Raw genomic sequence first — 26146 nt, forward strand, 5'->3', positions numbered from 1 at the left:
CAATTATGTATTGGTTTTGGTTTTTTGGTTTTTGGTGGTTTTTTTTACCCCATCTCTAAAATGGTCTGTCTCTATAGCAAATACATCTGCTTGATGTTTCTTTGTTCTAAATATTTTTACCTTCCCCCCCCACCGCCCCCCCCAACTGAAAGACCTTGAAATCAAGCCTTTGAGTTCAACGAGCATGTCTTGAGCTCCAGCCTGTTCCGGCCTTTGGCATACAAGATCATGGCTTCTGTGTCCATTGCTACTGAATTAATAAACGGGCATTATCCAGCAGCCATTTTCCGACCAGTTGTGCTTAATGCTGTGCTTGACCTTCACAGAGGAATGAGCATATACATGTTGTATGTATAAAGGAAAAGGGTCTTAGGACTGAATGCTTTCATTCTGAAAATCAGTATAGTCGTAACGTTATGTCTTGGAAATATCAGGAGGGGCTGAGAAGCCCAGAACTTAACCAAGTATTAATAAAGGCAATGATAATCATTTGCCAACAAGGAATAGGCCACCTACTAGCTGTGTGCTCTTGGGTCAGTGACCACTTCTCTTCACCTCAGTGTTTTTATCTGTAAATTGGGGATGAAAAATCCCTGCCTTAGAGTGTTGGTGTCTGGATTATTGGAGATGCTTCATGTGACAGATCGGCGCCTCATACGAAAGTAGAGGCTCGGTAAATGGGTGTTTCCTAATCTCCCCCTTTTCAGGACTTGTACTTCTGTGCATTCACCTGTTGCATGCACAGACCCATCCTAGAGCCTGTGGGGACAGAGATAAGTATAACAGGTGTTATAGGTGGGAAAAAATGGGACACTGATTGATTAACAAGCTCCTGGATCTCACTGTGTGAGGAAGACTTAGGTTAATACAGTTAGCACATGATGGAGTTGAAGTATTGGATATGTGTAGTCCTCCTCATCTCCATTATATTCGTTCATTCATTCATTCATTCATCCATTCAGTAAATATTAAGTGCCAAGCATATCTGAGTTATATACCATTGCTGCACCTAAGTTCATTGTAAAATTATGCTAAAATGTCTTTCTGGATCATCTTGGTGCTCCTGAGGCTTCAGGTCCTTCCATATAATCCCTTCCTTGCAGATGTTCAGCCTCTGTGGCATGTGTCCATTAGAAGGAAGCTCGCCTCAAAAGACAGTCTTCTCTGTTTATGGGCATCTTGAGCAAACCCTGTATAAGCCTAAACCACTGTCTGTCTTCCTCTCCCTGCTTATAGTTGTGTCCTCCAGGCCCTAGAGTGGAGGCTGATTGATTCTCTGATGACTGTCTTTCAGATAATTAATGGCTGCTTTCATAGCTGCCTGCAAGGCTTACCTCCGTCAGGCCCAACGGTCTGCATTCCTCCAGGAAGTGAGATTCCACATTCACCAGGATCTCTGTCTGAGGTGGCAACACACAATCACAAAAGCAGCATAGGACCTTATTCACATTCCTCTGTGCCATTTTGTAGCCGTGTGACCTTGAGCCAGTGAGTTCATCTCTAGGTTCCTCAAAAGGAGGTGGCGGTCACAACTGCGTCAAGCCCTGGATAGTTGGAGGATTAATTGATGTCATTTTGCATGATGGTACTGTACATATATCCATTTGTCACAAGGGCAGTGTTTCCCGGCTTGATGGGTCAGGTCTCAGGTTATGAATGAGGATGCTGAAGTATAGTCCGGGCACATGAGCCTCCCAACGTGGCACATCTCTTAGTGAGACGATCAGGCATGAGGCCGGATATCAGTGCCCCGTCCCCATGGGATGACTGGGTGGATGATCAGGCTGGCCAGTCTCTGCAGTGCCTGAATTCTTGGTGTGCACGGGGTGGAACTTGATGGCCAGACAATAAGATACTGTCCTTCCAGTCGAGAGAAAAAGGCCAGATAACCAAAGGGTCACGTCGGAATCTGAGTCTATCATGCAGGCTTGTATTTCTCAAATTTGGACGTGTTTCAAAGTCTGTCTTTACGTGGGTCCTGTGCTTGAAGATCCAGATTCTGCAGGTACTAAAGTCTGGCTTGTAGGCTTGTGAAACTGACGCAGTTGTCTTTGGGGGGCATAAGAGGGCAAACATACCCAATGTGTCGATACCTATGAGCTGAGGTCATATAACACCTGGGAAAGAAGGACATTCTCCCCCTGGATTGTTTTGTCTTCATTTTTAGTTTGGTGGGAAAATATAAAAACAGTGCCATTAGGGAGCTAATCTGGTATCTTAAAAAATGCCTCCTCAAAACAGTCTTTCCCAACAGGAAATGAACATTGGTTTGCCGAGTTCTAGGCCAAGTATGAGTTATATCCTTTCATTAGGAGAGCTTTTAGCTGCAGGTGACCATGCTTTCAGCCATGAGGAGGTGGGAGTCCAATGTCGGTGCAGCAGTTCAACAGTGTCCTCTCGAGATCCCAGATTCTTCCCATCTTTTCCCATTCTTAGCATATGGACCTCTTGTCCTCATACTGCTTGTTTCATGGTTGCAAGATGGCTGCCATGGCCCCAACCATCTTGTCTTCACTCCAGTGTCTCATGCAGGAAAGAAGAAACAAGACCCAAATTGTTTCTCCTCTGGAAGCCCTGCCTTTTTATTCAGAATAAGAACATCCACAGCATACTGTGAAGCAAGTCCTCTTTCCTTTTTGGTACTTAGTGCTCTCTGCCTTGCCAACAGCTTTTTGTCTTCTGTGTACTTCATTGCCCACTGTCATTTCCAGCACCAGGTGCCCACTTGATAAATGCCCTTACCTGGATTTCCAGTAGGTAATGAGGTATCCACAGTAAATTAGGAAGATTTTTAGCTGCTGCATTTTGAGGGACCTTAGTCGTGGAGTTGTGATTCCCATGGTGCTGTTTCAACCTGAGGGACCACGTAAGCAGTGGGAAGGGCAGAGAGAAGAGGGGTTGGGTTGCCAAAGCAAGACACCATCATGGCACTCAGTGGCAATGAGCCAGGGATCAAAGAGGGATTGCCATTTCTTCTCCCAAAAAACGTGCAAGATAGCATATGAAATTCATCTTTCTCCAACTCTTCAGAGAGTTCTTTTTTGGTAAGGCATGGCTGGTAGAAAAGGTACTAGGAAAGGAAAAGAGAGGATAATTAAGAAATTCACTACTCCATGTTTAGGGAGTGGGGTAAGGGAGGTGGAATGTTGCAATTTTTTGTGGTGGGTATACAATTATAGTTGATGAGCTTCTCCACCTTGAAAAAACGGGTTTCTCAGGATTGTGAAGACTAAAGAACTTTACAAATGCAAATACTGAGAATAGTACCTCACACTTAGTAGACACTCATTAAATTATCTACTATTACTAATATTGGAAATTGTGTGAGATTTGACCTTCCAAAACCCACAGTTTGAAGGAGAAGAAAGGAGGTACATTAATTACTCTATGCAAAGATCTGTTGCTAGAACTCTTTTTTTTTTTTTTTAATTCTTTCAACAGCCGGAGAGCGATATTAATATTCTGATTTTACAGAGCAGAAGATTTAGGGGACCCATAAAGATTAAGCTATTTGTTCAAGTCCAGAAATCTGATTTCTTCTGTTTCCTTTACTCTAAGAAAACTAGAACTTTCCATCTCCTGGACTTCCTTCTCTTCTCTTCTCTTTGTATACTAATTAATCAAATACTCAATTAATCTACCATTCAATTAAAAAAATACAGCAGACATGGTGCTGGGAATGCAGAGATAGAGTCACAGACTTGTTCCCATGCAGCTGTTTGTTCAAGTCCAAAAATATCTTGACACTAAGGTTGATGTTTGTTCTGCTTTTCCGTACGGGAAACCCACTTCTGCCTAGACTGCCTAGCCCTGCTCTGGGGTAGGCTGTGACTTTGAGGAACACTAGCTCATTCTTCCTCCTCTTTCTCCCAGGCTTTGTCTCTCCTCTCATTTTTCCCTCTCGCAACTATTGTTCCTTTCAGCCACATGGCCAGTCACTCTCTCTTTGTGTTGGCACCTCCTTTTAGTGGGGTCAGCATCTGGGCAGATGGTTGTACCTTCCCCAGAGGAGCCAGGGGACCTCGGCCTCGGTGGCACTCAGAATCAGGGTCAGAAGGTGTCACAGCAGATTACGGGCCATGTTAGTGGCCAGTAGTGGGGTTCAAGAGAGCTGGCACTCATCTTTGAGTGGGTCTCTGAGCTGCTCCCCATCTCAGTACCACTCATCAAGAAAGAGTCATCTCCGGATTGATGTCCCTGAGGACAGATCTCCTCTGCCCATGCTCTGCGCTCCCACTGTTATCACCTCCTTGGGCCTTTGAAACCCCTGCCATATGGTAGTGTCATTGTCACTGAGCCAGTGTTGTTCATTGTGTATTCTGAGGATCACCAGCCCAGACACGTGTGGGGCTTCCTTGGGAAGACAGATTGCTAAGTCTAGCTCCCCAGACCTACCAGGATTTGGCCTTGAGATCCACATTTTTAGTCAACTTCATTGGACAGACGGATGCAATCTTAGGGCCATGCTTTGAGAAATACTCCACTTGACTGTCAGCTGCATGGGAGCAAGTCTGTGACTATTACCTTGTTGCCCCAGCACCTCGCCTGATTATTTTTTAATTCAATGGCGGGCTAATTGGCTCTTTGATTAACTGGTATACAAAGTGAAGTTCAAGAAATGCAAAGTTCTAGTTTTCTAAGAGTAAAGGAAAACAGAATAAATCAGTTGCCCTGAAAGATTAGAATGGCCTTTGCAATTTAAGGACTTGTGTTTGGTGTTGTCTGTGTGAGCTCTTCCCAGGGCCCCATTGTGACTGCACTCCTTGGATCTTGTATTCTGCAGAATTTTAACGTCAAGCCAGACCCTTAGTCAGAGAACCTAACTGTTATGTGAATAGACGCCTGCACTGGATTTGTGCATCTGACAAATGCTTCTAGACCCTAAGCCCAGTTTTGGCATTACCTTCTCCTGAGGTCCATCCTTTTTTCTCTCCAAACCAAGCAGGGTCCATCTCTCCTTTACTTAAGTGCCATCTGTTTCTAGAAACGGTCTCTATAAGAGCTTTACCTTGTCATTATTTAAAATGGCTCACATCTCCCTTATTAGACTAGAAGCTCTCGAAGACTGAGAACTTCATGTGCTGTATACATAGTAGGCACATAAATCTTTCTGGAATAAATGGTTAATGAAGTGACCAGGTTCTCGAGCCAGCTCTGCTTTTTAGGAACTGTCTGACTTCATCTCCCTACATCTGATTTTCCTGAGTATCAGAAAATGAATAATTAAGCAGTGGATCGTGCTGTGAATGCAGGAGGTACTAAAAGATGGACTTGGGGCTCTTTATTATCATTTATAATATATAACAGAGAGAGCAATTACTTTAGCTCATCTTCCAAAGTTGGAAAGATATTCATTAACTTTGCTTTGACTTTTTTCCCCTAGTAGTAATTTTTTTTAGCAGACATTAATTTACTGGGTCTTTATTGGGTAAGCCCGTATCTTTTTCTTTTTCTTTTCTTTTTTTTTTTAGCAGTTTTATTAAGATATAATTCATATGCCATAAAATTTACCCTTTTAAAGTATGCTGCTCAGTGATTTTTAGTATTTTCAAACATTCAAAGAGTTGTGCAACTCTCAGTACTTTTTAATTTTAGAACATTTTAATCACACCAAAATAGATACTTCTCAGGCTTTAGGGGTCAAACTCCCCATCATTCTCTACCCCACCAGCTCATGGCAACCAGTAGCCTACTTAATGCATCTAGAATGTGGCTATTCTGTTTCATATAAGTAGCTTTGTATATTGTGTGGTCTTTTGTGGCTTCTTTCACTTACCCTGTTTCTCAGGGTTCATCCATGTTGTAATGTGTATCAGTACGCCATTATTCCATTGTACTGGCCATGTCCTATTCCATTGAATGGATATACCACATTTTTTAAGGCGTTCATCAGCTGATAGACATTGGGGGTGTTTCCACTTTTTGCCTATTAGGAATAATGCTGCTATGGATATTTGCATGCCTAGTTTTTGCGTGCACATGTATTTTCAGTTCTCTTGGGAATATCCTCTCCGAAGTGAACTGGAAATGCTGGGTCATATGATGAGTCCGTGTTTGACATTTTAAGGAACTGCCAAACTGTTTTCCAAAATGACTATACCATTTGCAAGCCTGTATCTTAGACTTAGCCATTCATGTGCTAAGAATACCAATGCCCCAGGGGCGCCTGGGTGGCTCAGATGGTTAAGTGTCTGCCTTCGGCTCAGGTCATGATCTCAGGGTCCTGGGATCGAGCCCCGCCATCGGGCTCCCTGCTTGGCATGGAGCCTGCTTCTCCCTCTCCTTCTACTGTTCCCCCTGCTTGTGCTCTCTCGCTCTGTCAAATAAATAAAATCTTTAAAAAAAAATTGAAAAAAATAAAAAAAAAGAATACCAATGCCCTGTGTCTTCACTGAAAGCCAGGTAATCAGATAGGTGAGACAGAGGTGGTGATAGAGCAAAGAACCGCAGAGTCTTCCTATCACTGCAGCCACGCTGGGTCCTGGTTCAGACACAGGGAGCAGACCCAGTGTGCTGAGTAAAGACACAGAGGATCCAGGGCTTAGGGGTCGCTTAGGGACAGATGAAGTTGTTTAGCCATGAAGCAAAGGCAGGATGGTATCTAAGAGGTAAATTTCCATGTCTGGCACCTGCATCCTAATCCTGCATCACATTATCACTTGCATTTGTCTTCCTTTCTTTCCAGTGACATGCAGCAGGATTTGCTTGAGAGACTGTTTCCCGAAGCTCTCAGCTTCCATCCCTCTTTCTACTTTGTACAGTAATTTAAGATTCGTAAGACCTCCAGTCTCTTACCGGAGGTCACACCTTCCACGCTGCAAATAGTGCCGATACCAAGGCCCCGAGGTGGCCACGGAATTCGTGCAGGAGACTGTGTTCTCTGGGCCTCCATGTTGAAGGATCAAGCAGAGCCTGTTCTTGCCGGCAGGTCGAGGGTCTCTCTGTTGTGACGGCAGAGCAGGTAACAAGACCTTTGCAGAACGGGGTCAGATCTGACTCGCATCCTCTTTCCTCCCTGCCCTAATTATGACTTGTCTCAACGGAGGTGGGACTTTCATCTTTATGACAACAACACATTCTCTAATGGAAAGATTCTAAACCAAAGATTAACAAGCATTTAGGCCCTTCCTAAACCAGAAGGTCTGTGTACTAAATCGATGAATGCAGAACCATCTCAGTGGTAGCAACCTTACTGCATTTCAGACCAGATTCTCTGGAGTCCCTCTTGCAGGTTTGCCACCACAAACTACCTCTGCCGAACAGAGATAAATTCCCTGTGGATACACTGGAAGAGAAAGGGCTCTCTGGACCTTGCCTTCTCACAGTGGGCTGAGCTTGACTCATGGCTTTGGTTTGATTCGAGGGTTTGGGGTTTGTTTGTTTGTTTGTTTTGCTCTACCTTGTGATTTTTGGTAGACCAATGACCCCAGCCAACCAGGGAGCAGGAAGTGGCTTTTTCAGACCTCCAGGGGCCCGGGTGGGGGGAGTGGTGTGACACCCATACTGGAATGAGAGCTCGGCTTGACTGCAAGACGTTATGGGGCCCCCGGATTGAGTGGGGAGTTCCCCCTGTTCGGTAAACAAATTTTATATCTGACCCTATATTTGAAGCATTAGAGAAGATTTTATACGATGATGAGAGTGAGAAGAAAAGTAAGTAGATTAGAAAGGAAATTATATGAGCCGTTGCTGGGGGTGGGGGAGCGCAAGGGAGGAGCCACAGTTTTTAAAGGTTTGGCATTAGAGGGGTGTTTGTGGTGATGGGACAGTTCCAGAGACGTATTGCTGGGGTAGTTTCATGAATCTCCATATACAATAAAGTAATATGGAGCTATACACACAGTGTACCGACATCACTCTCCTGGTTTGGATATTGTGCTCTCCTTATCTAAGCTGTCACCATGGGGGAGACTGTGTTAGGGTACATGGGACCTCTCTATGCTATCTTGCAACTTCCTGTGCATCTATAATCATTTCAAAATCAGAAGTTCTTTTTTTATTTTTTTTTTATCCTGGGAGTAGAAAAAGGAAATAGTAACGCAAACAGAGAAAAAGGAAATGATGTGAAGGATAGGGCAAATAATGGCCTAGTGTCTAACTAGGCGTAGTACTCTATTAGACTTCAGACAAATGGTGTCATTTCAAACAGGAAGGCAGCCACGGGTGGCTAGCTTAGTGTCCATCATCAAGATTCCCCAAGAGGAAAATGTTTGTGACTTAGGCCACACGCAATGGGCTAATCTCAAAATTACATGCTAAGAACTCCCAGAAATTAATATGAAAAAGACCAACAACCATGGTCAAAGAACACGAATACATGGTTCACAGAGGAGGAAATACAAATGGTTCTTAAACGTAAAAAAAGACTCAACTTCTCTCTCAAAAATTAAAAAAAAAAAAAAAAGCAATGCAAATAAGACTGTATTGAGATGCCATTTTTAAAATCTCAGATTCGTGAAGATCTGTAAGTTTGGTAACACATTCTGTGGGTGATGCTTTGGGAAAGCAATCCTCTCAGGCTTTGCTGGTGGGAGCACAGACAGTGACTCGGCAGAACTGACAAAATTCATGAAACAGAGAAAATACATTTTGTCCTTCCGCCGTGATACAGTTATAGCTGGAACATGGCGAAGCAGCTAAGGGCTACACTTCCCCGCTCCCCTTACAGACACATTGCTACAACTCTCCAGTAGGATGTGAGTAGGAAAACTGCCTGCTTGTGTGTGTGTGTGTGTGTGTGCACGCGCGCATTTCCAAACATGACGGCACGTTCTTTCCCTCTCTGTGTGCATGCCCTGCACCGTGACTTTGCAGCCCCTCCCATCAGGAGGAGGAGTCTGTCTTCACTTTCTGAACCTTGGCCGCCCTTGGGATAGGAGCAAACACAACAGGAGCGGAGACCGAAAGTGCTTGAGCTTTAGGGCTCAGCCCGCTGCTCGTGGAGGCCGTCTGCCATGATGTGAACACGCGGGGGCTAGCCTGCCAGAGGATGAGTGACCCGTGCAGAGAGAAGCCCCTGGCGGCTGAGCTGCCCTATGCCATCCTACGGTAGCCAGCCCCAGCCAATCCACCAGCTGACTCCAGATGCTGAGCAAGCTCAGCCAAGGCATGGTCCACACCAAGCCTGATCCAGACAGCCCGCCTGAGTCAGTCCAACTGGTCCACCTGCACTTCTAAGCCTCTGCATTTTGGGGTGATTTGTGATGTGGCAGTGCTGAAACAGTGCGCTACTTCGGAGACAAGGTTTCTAAGAACCACCCATGCCCTGCCATGCCCTCTCTCCACCATCCCGTAATCACTCCTGAGATGGCTCGTCGTGCACTCGTAGCCTTCAGTCAGGCAGGCAGCACCAGCAAATACTCATCAAGGCTCCCCTTGCTGAGGGCCGAGGACTCGAAGTCACATGCCCTGGCCTCAAGGAGCTTGCCCTCCAGCAAGAGATGTTTATTTTAGGCACTGGTGAGTGCAATGATGAGAATCAAGTGGGGAGGTTGGTATGCTTTCCCTCCGTTGACAAGGAGGGAAATAGGACACTTAGCACTCAACGCTTGCCTCTCACAAATGAGTGAAGCAAGACACAAAGTGATGGCTCATGTTCCGCGACCATAATCCCATGAATTTCCGCCAGGCCATGTTTCACAGAGCAGTACAGAATCCAGGACAGAAAGATCGAGAAAACCGTAGAGAGTCAAGCAAAGCACAATGAGGATTAGGATTCAGACGTGGATGGCAGAAGCTGTCAGGGAGTGTGGACCGTGCATCAGCCTAATGCACCTCAGGGGTGGTTCGGGCCTGCGTTCAGTGGCGTGTGAGTCATAGATAACAGAGCTCAGAACTGCTGTGCGCTGCAGAGAGTCCGAGTGACCTGCACCCTTGTTAGAAATGCAGAAGCCCCTAGGCTGCTCCCTGCATGGTGGTGGGACCCAGGGAACTACGCTTTGTCACCCCCATGTGTGCGGCTCAGGTTCACGGCAGTTTAAGAATGGCTGGAACTGACGGACAAGTGATCCCTTACAAGAGAGACAAGCTTCTCTCCAAGAGAAAGGCAGCCGGAGCAACCTCTTAGCCCAAGGAAGAGAAAATGCTCTTTAAATAAATACCAAGAAGAAACAAATCCCCCTTTCCGTAAGAACACAACTTGCAGGTGCTCTCTTTTATGTCCAACATTGAGAACACAGTGTGGGCTGGTGATGGAACCACCCCGATCAGGCCTCTGAAGGGTTGAGTTGTTTCCTTTTTTCTTTCCCCGCCTTGTTCTTCACTTCTAAAATTCTTTCTCCTTTTACTTAAATGATAGACTTCAGTAGAGCAGTAGAAGATGTAAAAATAGCAATGGTTTAGAAGAAATCTGGGAAGGAATCATCAATTTTTTTTCCATGTAAGAAGTAAGGTCCTCAGGAGTGGGGAATGGGGGAGCCCAGAGTCTGGTATGGAACCTGGAAGAGCTGCTCAGAGCCCCTGCAAGGTCTGGCAGGTGCTTCATTTTATCAGCACAGGTAACCTGCCTCAGGACCTGGAGCCTAAGGTGAGTTTTAGGGCTAACAGTGCCCCCTTCTGGCGTGAGTGGTTTTTAGTGTATCACTTGCAAATCCGGGGCCAAGTGGAGAGCTTTCCCTCTGTGTCTGGAGTGGAGCCCGTGCCTTAGCCATTCTCCTCCCAGAGCCCCCCGGTCTCTTTGGGGTGAGCCCCTCTTGGGGGGGAGGGCACACGCGTCCTCCTGACATGTGGGCAGCTCAGGGGCCTGCAGGGTTTTCAAGAGATCACTGTGCGGAGGAGTTAGATTTTCATTCAGCAACTTAAGCATATCTGTGGGATTTAATTCTTCCTTCAGAAAACCAAAGCCTCTTTTGTGGTGTCGGGTGGCAGCAAGTGAAACCTTTTATTTTCCTGTTCTGAAAGATCATTGCAACCAGCTGCTAAATGGAATTTCTGTTTGCGTGTCTGTGTCTTGCTAGATGTATCAGCTTGTGATCAGAATGTAGACCTTTGTCCAGTGCCCACAGCCCTGTGCCTTTGTCTGTACCAACACTCTCTTTACTGTGGACTGCAGGCCTCATTTCCCACGCATCAGCCCCTATCCTAGTGACCTGTGCATGGCCTACCGACCTGGGAGGGCCCCTCTGGGTAGAACTTATGTGGGATACTGTTATGGTCAACACCAGTGGAGAGGGGCCCACGGGCCAGGGTTCAAGTCCTGAGCCTGCCCCTTACTGGCTGTGGGACTTTGGGCGGGTGATTTAACTTGTTTGGGCCTTGGTCTCCTCATAGGTAAGATGGGGACGATGGTAAGAGAATCTAACTCATAGTTAGGTTTCCTGTGAGAATCAGATAAGTTAACGTGTGTTGTTTCACACAGTGATTAGCATCAGGTGCTCAGTGCATGTCCATCGTTATTCCAGCTCCTTTGCTGAAGGCCTAAAGTTATCCTGTGGTTGTGTGCTTGGCTGCATTTCCTCAAGTCCTATCCTGAATCCCATGGCCTTGGGTAAGAGAGAGCCCCGTATAACAGAAGAGTCTGTAGGGAGTGCAGCTATCTAAAGATAGCAAGGAATGTGAACTTCTAGTTAATTCCGTGTATAACCTCCAGGACCTAATTGCTAGGTCCAACTTTGTGGCTCAGTTTTTCTAAAGGAAGCTATTGTGACTGACCCAATTCTACCCCTTCCTTCTTAGGGCATGCTGTGTCTGATGACACAAGATTGAAGGGCTGGGCCAGTTCCTGGCCGTGCACCCCATTCCTGAGTCGGGGGCTCTTACCTGGGGTCCACAGAGAGCTGATGACGGTTCTCACACCCCCTCACAAGTTGTGTGCAGAACTGTTCGTGTATTAGGGGCATCTTTCCATGGCACTGTTGCACATGGGTTGTCATTTTCTTAGAGGGAAGCTGTCGCGGAGGTTAGAGCATGCCCCTCATACTCGACGGGTGGTGACAGGGAAGGCAGGAGACCTGGCGGTTTGTGACCACTGCCCGGTGCTTCTTCCTGCAGCAGCTTTGCTCAGAAAGGTAGGGCTCGCTTTTCCACGGCACACACAAGTTGTATAGTCCCCAGATTCCCAGTCGGTGCGTATTCAGGATTAAGGAGAATATGCAGGGGGCGGTGGGGAAGCCACATACTGCCTTCCAGAACTCGAGATTATCGTCAGCTCTTTTGAATTATTCACACTCCCCGTTTCCTTTATTAATGTAGATAATAAAGAGTTGGTAGCATTTTGGAGACCCAGGCCCTAACACAAGAGTGTGTGTGTTCTTTTTAAGGGTCCAATAAACATTGAAAAAAAAAATTGATGCTGTCCCCATGGACACTTCTTTGGGATTCTTGTCATTATTGTCTCATAAGTGGGGGAGGAAGGGGCCTAAGTAGGAAGAAGGGGAGAGCAGCTCCCCAGTTATACAGGTGTTGTTCTTGAGGGTAATGTTGGCCAGTCCTCCATGAATGGTATGGCAGGTAGGAGGACTGACTGTGTTATTTGTGGAGCCCGGTGCAAAATTACATGTGAGACCCCTTTTTCCAAAACTTAACGAATTTCAGAATGGTGACGGCAAAGGCAAGGACCTTCTCGGCATGGAGTCCTTTATGGCTAGACAGGACACAATACCATGAGGCCAGCCCTGGAGGGCTTCTCCCCCATCCTTGCCACACTTTGACCACCTGGACATCTTGCTATGTCTCATTCACAGCAGGCACACACCTGCCTCTTGGCTTTGTACTTGCTGTTCCTCTGCCTGGAAGTCTGTGCCCCACAGATCACCCTAGAGCTCACTTGTTTCCTTTAGGTTTCTGCTAAGACGCCACCTTCGCAGAAGGGCCTTCCCTGACCATCCTCTTCCAAACAGCACTCTCCTTCATGCTCTCTGTGCACCCTTTGCAGCAAAAACGTGACTCTCACCATATGTATATTTTATCATTTAGCACTGTTCTCACTGCAGGGAAGTGTAAGCTCTTGGAGGGCTGGGACTTGGTTGGTTTTGCTCACTGCCACGCTTTGTAAAAGGGCTCACCCGGGACCAGGCACATAGTTGTTGCTCAGTATTTGTGGAATGCATGAGTGGGAATGCTCTTTGCCATCTGGCGAAGGCAAGCCAGGGTTTGAGAGAAGGCTGAGACTTTGCTCCTGACGCCGCCTGCTTTTTTTTTTCCTAATTGAGTTTTTATTGGTTGTTTGGAGGATCAGTACAGACATTTCAGTTTGTACACAATTCTTAATGTACATACCGAAAATCTAAAAAAATCATGTAGTTGTGATTCTTTTCTGAAAGTTATTCCAGTGACCTTCCAGCTTAAAATTTGGAGGCAAATTTTCCTTAACAGTATATCAAGTACCAAGATCTTCAAATGCTGATACACTGTTACATTGTTAAGTCCCATTAATTCACAACTTAATATCATATACACTGCATACTCAAATTCTCAATGTTGCACAGCACGTTAACAGAGTTACTAGGAAAACTGGACTACCATGACCAAGATGTTACAGAGTGCACAAGAATTCTGACTGGGAGAGCCAAGATCTAGGAGTGGTTTTCTTTAGGAAAAATTCTACCAAAAACAACATGGGAATAGAATTTAAAATATTCAAGACATAGTAAATGCACGACTGACTCCAAATTGTCATTTAGTATGCTTGGTGTTATAGGATATAAAAACTACCCCATCTATGGAATGTTGAGCTGACACCCAAGACAATCAAAGCCTCCCACATTCAATATCCCACTATTTCCTAGTTGTACCAAAAAATAAACAACCAGCAAATGATTTCACCTCTTACAAAAAAGCATTTACACTTAAAAAATGGGATGAGGTGGGATTCCCTCCTTAAAAATGTTTCTAGAGCTACTAAAAAACGTGCATTTACAAAAAAGTTGATAAAAATATTCCTCTGGATTGTACAAGAAGGGCGACAGGGACCACTGATAAGACCTGGTTTATGGTATTAATCAGACTTGGCTTCTTTCTCTCCTGCTTTATCGGAGGCTGGACTCTCCTCATTTTTAGTTTCTCCGTTTTCTGCAGGTAGGTCTTCTTTCGTTTCTTGGTTAGCCACTTCAGCCTGTTTTCCCTTTGCTCCCCCTTTCCCCTTTGTTTGCACTTTTTGGTCTGAAGATTTATCCTTTCCTCCTGCCTTTTTTGGCTTTGCTTCCACTTTTGCAGGAGCAGGTTTAGCTGACAACCTCGCCGACCTCCTCTTGGGCTCCTCCTACGCCGCCCCCTCGGCGGAACTGACCTTCCTCTTGGGCATTGTGGCGGCGGGGCGGGCATGTGCCAGGGGCCTGTGGGCCGCGTCGTGCCGAGAGCCTTCGCAAAGCTGGGCTGCCTGGCCGCTGCCAATCCTCCCGCTGCCCAAGCTGCTGCCTGACGCCACCTATTTTTATCAGTGATCTTCTCAGAAGCATTTCTTCCTCTTGGTCTCAATGATTCTGGGTGCCATTTGTAAGATTCAGGACCCTGCCCGTGAAACAGAGAACAGGTCTTGGTGTGTAAGAGGCCAAAGTCATCACTGAGTTTTAAGAATATCTAACATACACTACTTTCTACGCTGAGTTAGCAGCTGTTGTGTGGGACGGTTCTGAGGTCAGCTAGGTGAAGCAAGGTGAACTGATTCTTGACTTCAGGGTTCTCAGAGCCCTTTGTGTGCTGATATGCACTCAGTTCCCCAAGCACCTCAGGGACCATTCCTCCGTGAAGTACACTTTGGGACACCCTGGTATTTTGGCAAATGCACTGGCCCACAGGAGGCTGAGCCAGGAGGCTGAGCCCTGGTGCTGGACTCAGCACTGTCGTCTAGACAGATTATTAAGGAAAGGGACTCCCCCCCCACCCTGGGTTCTTCAGTCTATGAAACTATGGTAGCATTTCTCATCATTGTATTATTGAATGTGTGCTGGGCTAACCCCGAATTCCTGTCCAGCTCCAACATTCTGGAAAAGACAGTCCTGGCTTTCTGTTCTCTGATTGCTGTCAAAACTCATTCATTCATTCATCCATCCAGCAAATGTGTGTGCCTGTCACGTGCATGTGCCTGTCACGTGCTAGGGACTCTTCATGCCCCTCAACAAAGAGCAGTGAACACAAACCACACCTCTGCCTTCTGGAGCTTGCTTTTTCACAGATGTCCAGGATGAGCAACCTGGCATGGAGAGATTTGCCGTCTGTCGAGGTCTTGATGCACCAATTAGCTCTAGAAAAGCCACTGGTAATGGTGTGAAAGAAGAAACATTTGGGCCCAAAGTCTGGAGACCCGGATTACCATCCAGGCCTCACCACCGCCAAGAATGGCTTTAGATCAAGGGTTTATGCTCTGAAGTCACACCACACTGGGTTCAGTCTCGGCTCTACTGTTTGCTAAGACCTTGAGCAAACAGCTTCTCAGTATCAGCTTGTTTTCTCATCTGCAGACTAGGGCTAAGCACAGCACCTGACACCAAGGAGATACTGCACGCAAAGCACTTAGCCCAGAGCCTGGTTCATGCTGTGCACATCCATGTTCTCTGAACCCTCCGTGAACTTAGGCAAGCCGCTTTCTTTGCACTTTGGCCTCTTCTAGGAGATGAAGTGTCTGTGTCATCTCTACGTAGGTCTGTGTTTCAGACTCAGTTTAAATAGTACTGGAACTGGAATGATTGTCTCTCTTCCCCACGTACACTGGCCAACTGAAATATGGCTGTATGAGATCTCTGTCTCTGTACCTGGAAAGAGATGCATATCATATATGTGCACAGAAGTCTGTACGGATGCATATGTATATGTGCATATGTATCATCCTTTGTGGATGTGGATGTGTAAAGGACCTCAGCTTTTAAGTCTGTACAGCTTTTCTGCGTCTGTCGTTGCAACTTTGAGTCAGCATTCCGTATGTGGCAGTGCTCCCGGGTCAGAAAAAGAAATTCCTGCCCATTTCCAATGCAAGGCTTCTGTCAGTCCTGTTGCAATCCATGGAGATTTTATTTAATCTCCTCTTTTGCATGTGTTTGTTTCATTTCTGTTTCTTCCCTCTGTCCTGGATCTATCATCATCCTGCTTACCAGTTACTAATTTCCTCGGGCAGAAGCATCATCTTGCTGTTCGTCTCCATCATCTGCAGGCCAGTCGTGAGATTCAGGAGCCTGCCCATATAATGGTGTGGAACAGGAATCAGAAAGTGCTTGAGTTGCTCCGTGCTCGAGAATACTCAGATTTCACAAGGGTTAGCCCATTTAGCACACACAGGAATCTCAGCCAAAATTTAGACATGGGTAGCTTTTCCTATTACCTTGAAATTAGTCGCGATTACCCTTAAATTATTGAAGTTTGACCACCATGCAAAGTGGTTTCTCCTTTCATTAATCTTACTAACTGGCTGCATTTGTTACAAATCTTTTTTTCCCTAGCCAGCACATGATTCCCTTTCTGCAGAAAGGTTCTTCTCCTGCACTGCCTTTCTTTTACATTCCTTACTCTTCTTTGAGCATTTGATTAATGGTCACACCAGGGCACATCCTGACAGCCATGCATCCACCTATGTTTCCCCAGGAAAGCCATCTGGATGCAATGTTTGCATCTTCTGGGATCCTTGGGGGTTGGCACCTTTTTTTTTTTCCCAAAAAAAACTTTGGTATGGATGATGTAACACATCTGGCTCACGCATTTAAAAAACAATATAAAAAAGAACAGTGCTTGTGTTCCCCACTATAGAATAAAGCCTGTGCATCACAGAATATGTCGGAGACTAGAAAAGATGAGAAGTGACAGAAATCATACATCATCTACTACGTAGAGATCACCACCATTTGATTAGTTACTTCCAATTTTTCTGTACATTTTTAAAGACCACTGTCTTCCTTCTACATGTAATTCTGATTCTAGCTTTATATTTTCACTTAACATTATTGATCTTCGTAAGAATCACTTTTACTGCCTCGGTAATGTTCCATCTAGTGATAGAGAATCATTTTTACATTCTCCCTATTTTTGACCAGTTAGGATGTTTCTGATTCTTTGAAGATTTACTTAATTAAGACTTTATTGAATTTCTGTGGCATATGGCATTCCTTCTTTCAGATTCATCTTTCAATATAAATTAGCAGAGTGTGATTTTTGGGTCCACGGGTTTGAATTTTAAGTTCTTAATCTACGTTCTCAGTGTTCTTACAAGGCACATGCCACATTATAGTGCAATGAGTCCTATCAGAGAGAGCCCTAGCGGAAGTAAATGTAATGTTTTAGCTCATAATGAAGTTCTGACTTTGATTTTTCTTTTGCAGGACATTTTTGATAAAACAAAAAAAACATAGTGGCTTTAAAAAAATTATTTTAGTTGTGTGACCTGACCACCAACCAAGCAAGTAAATGGTTCCCTTTCCTGGGCCTCCGTTTTCCTGCCTGTAAAATGAAGAGCTCAGACGAGATGAGGCACGGTCCCATCCACGTGGGTGGGCGGTCGTTAGAGTTGGACACTTTGACAAAAGCACCTCTTCTGGTGGAGTTGAAGGAGGAGAAGCTGGCCATTAAGTAGAAAAATGACATCCGGTTTCATGGGGGAAAAACAACCTTGACATCACTCAGATTTGTCTTAAGCTGCGGTGTGCAAGAAACTGCCTCACAAGATGCATTGGCAGTGGTTAGAAATGAGAAGACACACTCCTCATACACACGTTTCCTTCTACCAAGTCCTTTTCCAGGAGGAAGCATTCCATCCCTGCCGTGGGGGCTTGCAAACATCCCAGCTTCGGGGGAGTTCATTCTCCAGACTGGAGTCATCTGTCTTTGTGGGATGAATCTCAGGGGTGAAAGTGCTTAGTGCAGCTAAATCTTGAGAATATTGGGGAACGATGCTCATGGAGCCGAAATGCTCTGGGGTTTATGATACAAAGCTGACTCCCCCTTTGCTCCCTGTTGTGGCACCACGGGGGACATGTAGAAACGTCTTTACATGCCAGGAAAATACCACCCGTGTTGTCTGTGTCAAAGCCTTCAAGTGTCCTTAACAGTCTAAAGGCTACTCAACAAATATTACCACGTAGGATGTTAAGCTTCCAGACACTCTGCGTAAGGGCACAAGGAAGCACACACACAGGTACAGCTCGCTGGGTGGCATTGGTAATGTCACAAAGATGTCGCCATAAAACCAGCAAGCAAAGGTACCCAAGTACCGCTGCCACATGTGGAAACATCTGTTCAAATGGGAGCAAAATCTGGCTGCCCCAGGTTGGGCTCATTAGTCATTTAATAGCCCATCAGTAGACCGGGGAGAAAGTCACTTTGTGTGATGGATGGCGTGACACGATGGCGCTGTCATGGCGTCCGCCACCTTGAGTTGTGTTTACTGGTTGAAGTGCCCGCCCCCCCTCAAGAGGAGAGCCACGTGCCAATCATCAGAGAGCCCAGGGCACGTGGCACAGACTTCAGAATCCAAGAGCTAAGTCAGTTTGTAACCTCTGTGGGCTTCCAGGGTCTGATCTGTGAACTGTGGGTGATGTCACTCACAGCAGAGGCACCAGCAAGTTGTTGGTGCATCCTCCGGAGCCGGGTGACGTGGGTGCGAAGTTTACCTTCACCTTCTGTTAGCACAGTGGCCAAGCCGCTGAGCCTCCCTGTGGCTTAGTTCCCTCTTCCGGAAGGTTCTTTTTTTTTTTTTTTAAGATTTTATTCATTCCTTTGACAGAAAGAGACACAGCGAGAGAGGGAACACAAGCAGGGGGAGTGGGAGAGGGAGAAGCAGGCTTCCCGCAGAGCAGGGAGCCCGATGTGGGGCTCGATCCCAGGACCCCAGGATCATGACCCGAGCTGAAGGCAGACGCTTAACGACGAGCCACCCAGGTGCCCCATCTTCCGGAAGGTTCTAACTCCCAGGGTTGTTACGCTGATTAAATAAGTGTGTGTCAAGCGCTTAGCAGAAACTTGGCACCTAACGGGCATGGTGCACGCGGGTGATGACGTCACCGCACTGTCACTTCCTTCCAAGGAAGCTGCAGGGTTTAGGACAAATGCCTGGCTACTGCTTGGTGCATGGGGGGCTTAAGAAGTGGTAGTTGGTGTTACCATGGTTATATCCTTAACTCCCCGCGCACTGCCTGCTTATGGCAGTCTGTTGAATGGAATGATGAGCTCTTTCCTCAGGTTCATGGTCCATTAGGTAGGGGCTGGAACCTTTATTACCGGATTGACACATCCTATGTCTATACGTCTAAAATGTTTATAAAGAGCAGGGTGGGAGGGGAGTCTTAGCAGTGAAGCCCAGGATGTTTTTCTAATGGCCAAGTCGTCATAGTGAGGTGAACCCCAGGTAAGTAAGCTTTACTCATTTTTCCTTCACTCTGTCTGGGATTCATTCTCTCCAAATGAAAAGCATAATAGAGAGACTGTAAAATGCCGGGTTAGGTTGTGTGGGGGGCGGGGCAAATCATTTCATTTCTAAAATCCCCATCTTTCCATACTGTCATCCCCTGCGTTAATAAGGCACCATTCTCCCGTATGGGGCAGCGCACGCGGAGACCTACGGGGCACTCTGTGGTCTTGAGCGGCCTCCATTTGCAGCAGGTGGGACAGCTAAGGTGCTGCATTGGCTGAGGTTAGGAGAGAATTGGGGTGGCCAGTGGTTCTCAACAGGTGGCCCCTGGGATCAGCAGCTTCCTCATCACGTGGGAACTTTTAAGCTCCTCACATCCTTGGGCCCCACCCCAAACCTGCTGAATCAGAATCTCTGGGGGTGGGGCTAAATAACCTACAGATGATTCTGATGCATGGGAAAGTTTGAGACCCCACTGGGTTAAGCTGAACAGTTCAGACAGCTGACACGTCTTTTAAGGACAGCCTCAGGCTTGAGACACCTACTCTTTTTCCTCACTCCCCAAGCAAATATATACCTGTGACCACACAATCAGAGCGGTAAATTGAAGCCAATTAGCAGCTAAGTAACTGCCAGCACTGTCACCAGGGTAGTTGTTAGTAATTAGCACTAATGACTCTAGAGAGGAAAACGGTTGTGGTTCAAAGACATCCCCACCATTTGAATTCACTCTGAGTTTTTCCAACATTTTCCTGCCATGTTTCTCTTTTACATTCAAACACCATCACAGTTGGATGGATGCTTCTCTTGAGACAAGATCACATGAAGCAATAGTATGCAGTGGTGTTTCTTAATGCTTGCCAGGATGCACTGATTCAGTTGGGGTGTGTGTGAAAGTTGTGAATCAACCTTTGGATGCACCTGCGTAATTCCTATGGTGATGTCAGGATGTACATTGTAACTTTCTCTGGGAAGCATAAAGTGATTTATAGGCATGTCAGAAATTTTGGATGAGCTCACCAAATGACACTTCTGAGTTTTGTGAGGATAGAACCAAAGACCAGAGAAACCAAGAAAGGATCATTTTCAAATAGAAAGTCAGCTTTGTAAACCTTTGAAAACTTTGGTGTTAGTTAACAAGCCTGGATTTTAGGAAACTCTTCCAAGAAATGTTAAAGGACAGAATTCACCTGACTCTCCCGTTAGCTTGTATAAGGAACGTGGTGAATGTTGAAAGAGGGGAACAGCTAGTTTGGAACCAGGGGGCTCCTTCAGTTTTGCAAAGATCGTATCGTGCTCGTTCCCAGTTCCCTGCAGCACCCTGCATGCCTTGCCCGGGGGTGACTCTCCCAGCAGTCTTTAGATGGGTGGATTGAGGTGAGGGACGTTGGATGGAATGGTATCTGATTTCGGCTGTGTGAGATTCTCTTTTCAGTACAGATACTATGTGCTGCGCCGTGATCAAAGCTCATCACTGTGAAAGTTTTTGAAGTTGGCAGGTGTTTAGTTGTGTGGGGTCATGTTAATTAGGAGAGGGAGTGTGTTAGCAAAGGGAAGCCTGCCTGTTCCAGCTCTCTTTTCTTCCCTCAACCCAACGGTGTAAAATTAGGGGAGTTTGTTAAAAACTTGGGGAGGAGGGGAAACTGTGATTTCAAGGTTTCCTCTTTCAGGAGGTGACAGCTTTTTGAAACTGCTAGATTATTTGTAAAGAGTGAGTCTGAGACATTTCCCATGGGTGTCTGATTCCCAGACCACATCCGTGCCAAAGAAGCTGAGATTTCTGAATTTATAGACAATAGGGAAGGTTGGTCCTGAACATGCTTCCTGGGCATAATCTTTTTTTTTTTTAATTTATTATGGTAAAATATAACAAATCAGCATTTTAACCATTTTCACGTGTATAGTTCACGACATTAAGTACATTCACACCGATCAATCATCACCACTATCCCATCTCCAGAACTTTCCATCTTCCCAAACTGAAACTCTATACCCATTAAACACTAACTCCCCATTCCCCGCTCCCACCAGCCCCTGGCACCCAAAATTTACTAAACCAAACTGCTCACAAGCTCTCAGGTCTTTGCATATTCTAATTCCTGTGCCCGGGATGCCCATCTCATCAGCTTGCTCAATTCCCACTCATTCTTAGGGCATCCCTCTGGTGTCACCATGGGCTCGGTACTCACAGCCCTCTGTGTTTATATGGTGTGTGACACTATCATAATTATCCATTCCCTTATCTCTTCGTGACTTCTCTCTTCCCTTCAGCCTGTGAGTACCCCTTGCTCTAGTGTCCCCCAGATATTTGGCAGAAAGCCCTGGCACACAGCCTGTGCTCAGTAAACTTTGTTGAGCAGCTTGCTAAATCGAGGCCAGAAAGCCCAGAAGTTCTACTAGAATTTTTTTTTTTTTTTTTTTTTAACGAACAAAGGAGATCCATTTGGGACCTCACAGATTCCATTACACTATCTCAGCTCCTCCCCAAGTGGAATTTTGCAAGTTGAGTCCAGCCTAGGTGAAGAGGAAGGGCTCCTATGCGATGCATCCGTGGACGTATGTCCCTGATGCCAAATTCCTGCCCTGGGCGGGGGCTTGATCTCTGGCTCCAGGAGCTGTGTGCTTTCTATGCTTGGTTCAGAATTGTCATTTCCTACTGGGTTTAAATGGAAAATTGTTCCAGAAGCAGCAGCTGCCTTTCCAGCCCTAAGTAAGAAGATGTCTTTCTCTGATTTGGGTGGGGGGGGGGGTGGAATTTACGTAGCACATTCTGTGCTCAAGGCATCCTGTGAGGTAAAGAGGTTTGAAATGAGACCCCCTTCCTCCCTTCAGGGAAGATGGAATGTCAGAAGGCAGTCAGGCAAGTGTCCAGGGGAATGCATTGCAGCGAGTCTTACAAGTGAGACCAGTCTGTAATGATAAAGCATAGGGAATATGCTGCTGGCCCTGACCCGCACATTCCGCGCCTACTATGCTTCGGGGCCTTGGGGTGTCTGGGATGATAAGAGCAGTCCCTGGCAAGGAAGGCGGCATGATGATTATATCCAGTGTAGAATGACCAGTGCTTTGTAGAGCAGAGGGCAGGTTGCTCTGGGAGCAAAGCTGTTGTCAGGTCCATCATTTATTAAGTACTAGGAAGCGAGGGAAGAGAAGAGAAACTGATTCCAAATGACAGGAATCAAGAGCTGATGCCTAAAATGACAGTCTCAGCATGACAGGGAATCCTGAAGGCCTAGAATGCCCACTCGTCTTACCCAAGTCATCCGTTAGGCTGTGCACACCCCCAGTGACGGGGAAGCTCACTACCTATCACGACAGTACATTGTGCCTCCAAAGAACCATGGCCTTTGAAAGTTCTTCATAATTCAGCACCAGATCTCATTCTGTAGCTTCTTTCTTTGTGTCCAGGACTCGCCCTCCCCATGCAGAATAAATCTCCCATCCCAGCATGTGTAGTGGACCCGGTGAGCCTTTTCTTCTTCCAGGGAAACCATCCTTGGTTTCTGGAGTTTTTCGAGGGGTAGGGCTGACATGGGAGCCGGCAAGAGATTAGCAAAGCCCATTTGCATCCTCTCCTATCTGCCGTGATGATGGTATTAACAACTGCTCCAGACAGAAGCCAGGGACACCTCTGAGAACCTGACCACCCAAAGCCTCCGTTCACCCCAGCGTGTGCATGGGCCACAGGAAAAAGTCCTGCTTCTTCCCTTCATTGTAGTCGTGGCCCCAGCCCCGGCCTCCTCCGGGCATGGGAGGACGCAGGAAGGACAAGGGAGGCCCTCAGAGCAGTGTTCCAAGCATTTTCAACTTTGGATACCGAGCCATTAGAAATGGAGCAGCTTCTGTGTGGTTCTGCCTCGTATTGCCTCCTCACACCTGACCCCTTCGGCCACCGGTGACCTTCTATGGAGACACATGAGTCATGCAGCGCCGGCCAGAGCACGTGATCAAGTGTGCTTTTGATTGGCGTTTGTTGTTTCAGGAATCCCAGCTTCCATGTAAGCTATTTTAAATGTGGGTATCAGGGCACATGTGCTGTTGATGCTTCCCAGGAAATGGTCCATTCTGCAGCCGGGCAACCCTAGGAGGTGGTGGGGTGGATCTTGCACAGATGTGGAAACCGAAGCTTGCAGGGAGGAATTTGCCTGCCCTCTTCCACGTGGCTCAGTGACTTGCACAGCGAGGATTCAAAGCCCCCCTCTGTTGGATTCTGGTATTTGAACTCTTAGTCACTGTTCCTTTTTTTTTTTAAGATGTATTTCACATACCGTATAATTCACCCACTTATAGTGTACCGTGAGTGCTTTTTAGTAAATTCACAGAGTTGTGTGACCGTCACTACAATCTATTTTAGAACTTCGACACTCCAAACGAGACCTAGACCCGTCAACCACCACTCCACATTCCTCTGCTCCCCCAGCTTAAGTAACTGCTGATCCACTTCCTCTCTCTGTCGAGCTGCCTATTCTGAACACTTCATATGAATGGAGTCATAGTTATGTAGACTTTGTGCCTGGCTCCTTTCGTTTGTTCTCAAGGTTCGTCTGTGTTAGAGCAGGTGTTAGCACTTCATTCCTTTTTGTGGCTACATAATGTTCCCTCGTCTGGAAATGAAACATTTTGTCATTTCATTCATGGCCGATGGACACCAAGGCTGTTACCACTTTTTGACTTTATGAATAATGCTACCATGAAATTCTGGTACAAGTTCTTACATCAGCATGTTTTCATTTCTCTTGGTATATACCGAGGAGTGCGATTTCTGGGTCATGGAGAACCCCATACCCAGTGTTTTGAGGAACTGCCGAGCCATTTTCCAAAGTAGCTGCTCCATTTCTTAGTCACTGTTCTTGACTGCTTTTTTTTCTTTTTTTTTTTTTTTTTTGAGTGCAGGAATCGTGTCTTAGGTGAGCAAACCCTCCTCACCTCCTTATCTTAGTTCAGTAACTAACCGGGTGAATTTCAGCTATGCTGCACAGAATAGCCTAACTATAAAGTGTCTGAAGGGTGCCTGACTGGGATCTCCGCTTTGGGACTTACACTTCTGTGACCTTGGGTTTATCAACTGTCCATTCTCTATGAGTAAAATGAATTGATTCAGTGAGAATCAATGAATCAATGGATTCACTGAGATACAGTGTATAAAATCCTGACACAGGGCCTAGAGCATTATAGGAAATCTTTCATTCCACTGCAACATTTATACTTGAACTTCTACTATGTGCTGTGAAAGCACATAGTGGGAACCAAAAGGGTAAGTAGGAAGAAATACAGGCAAAAGTGCATGCCTACTTGCCTCTCCACATACTCCCTCTCTCTGCGTCATTCCAGAAAGATTGGTGTTCTGTTTCGTTCTCCCTGCCACCACCGGACCTTTGCATGTGCTCTTTCCTCACCCTGGAACTTTCTTCCCTGTGTTCCTTGGCCAACCTCCCCACCTTTGCTTGGTTGACCCTACATGTTCCGCCAACTTCAGCCCTGTCATCTCTGCTTCAAGAGAGCCTTGCCTGTTCAGATCAATTCCTCCTATTCTACACCTACACAAGCATCCCATGTTTCCCCTTCATAGCACTTACAATAACTGTCATTTTGTACTTATGTGCTTTTGCATGATTATTTATTTAATATCCCATTTACCCCACTAGACTCTCAAGTTCCAGGAGGGCAGGGCCTGGGCTATCACCGTTCATCACTGTGTCCCTAGTATCTGGCACACAGTAGTAAGCACTCAGTAAATACCTAATGATGGAATGACTATCTGTTCCTTCCCCTGTAATTACGAACTATCAAAAGTGACTGCTTTGAGGGTGCCTGGGTGGCTCAGTTGGTTAAGCGACTGCTCAGGTCATGATCCTGGAGTCCCTGGATCGAGTCCCGCATTGGGCTCCCTGCTTGGCAGGGAGTCTGCTTCTCCCTCTGACCCTCCCCCCTCTCATGTGCTATCTCTCATTCTCTCTCTCTCAAATAAATAAAATCTTTAAAAAAAAGAAAGTGACTGCTTTGAGCTGGTAAGGAAGGCATCAACCACATTATGAGTGAGTGAAGACTCATTGTGTGAGCTGCGTGCCACCCCGTCTGGATCACCATGTTCAAGTAGAATGTATGTTGACAGACAGCCAGGTGTTAAGCAGGTTGGGGTGAAGAAAGACTTGGAGCACTTCCTACCAGGAACGAAACCCAGAACGTATGAGACCAGAGTGGAGGGCTGCCAGCAGGTAATTTCAGAGTCACCTGCCCATCTCCTGCTCCATGATAAAGCTAATTAATCCTCTCTCCTGTCCATCTTCCTCCCGCCCTGTGACAACCAGCAGCGACTGATTATCACAGGTGCGTGCCTCCAGACTCCTGCCCCCCAGGGCTTGGCTCTTTTCGCAACAGGGATGCAAGGGCCACCCTCCCACCCGCCCCCGAAGTCAGCATCTTCTGTTTCCTGCTCCTGTTCTTGTGAGGAGCAGCCCCTCTCCCCAGCCCCTCTGCTGCCCGCTGCCTTTGAAGTATAAGTAATAAACTTCTACAGATGGTGACAAGAAAAGCCTCATTAGCTTCGTCCCTGACTTGGAGAGTAGCTCTAATCCACTTGCCTTCTGAGTCCAGCTCTTTAATGTATCGCTTGCAATCCTGTACCTCTCAGATGCAGCCCCGGGGCTGCTTTGAAGTGTCGCAGCCCCCGCCCACCCCCTCCCCATCCTCTGGGTTCCTCTTTAGGTTCCAGGAGGGTCCGGGGCTGGGCCAGGAAGCCCTCCATGGGCTCCCCTGAAACCTTCATCTTGTCACTCACCCAACAGTGATTGTCTGCCCCTCTTCCCTGTGCTGGGAGCAGCTGTTCCTCCCCCGTCCCTTCTGGGGATGGCAACTCTTCCGCTAGTTTAGCTGTGAATTTCC

General features: G+C 46.4%; 1 protein-coding gene and 1 pseudogene across 8 annotated transcripts in view; one reads left to right on the forward strand and one right to left on the reverse strand.

Moving 5' to 3' along the window:
- The window catches only part of LARGE1 (LARGE xylosyl- and glucuronyltransferase 1), a 513801-nt gene that overhangs the window by 319829 nt on the left and 167826 nt on the right, over positions 1–26146 (forward strand). The window lies entirely within an intron of this gene.
- Positions 13582–14239, reverse strand: LOC123843318 (non-histone chromosomal protein HMG-14-like; annotated as a pseudogene).

Source organism: Mirounga angustirostris, unplaced genomic scaffold (assembly GCF_029215605.1).
Source record: "Mirounga angustirostris isolate CCGP_5_RB_7025 unplaced genomic scaffold, mMirAng1.0.hap1 SCAF_5, whole genome shotgun sequence".
Classification (NCBI taxonomy): Eukaryota; Metazoa; Chordata; class Mammalia; order Carnivora; family Phocidae; genus Mirounga; species Mirounga angustirostris.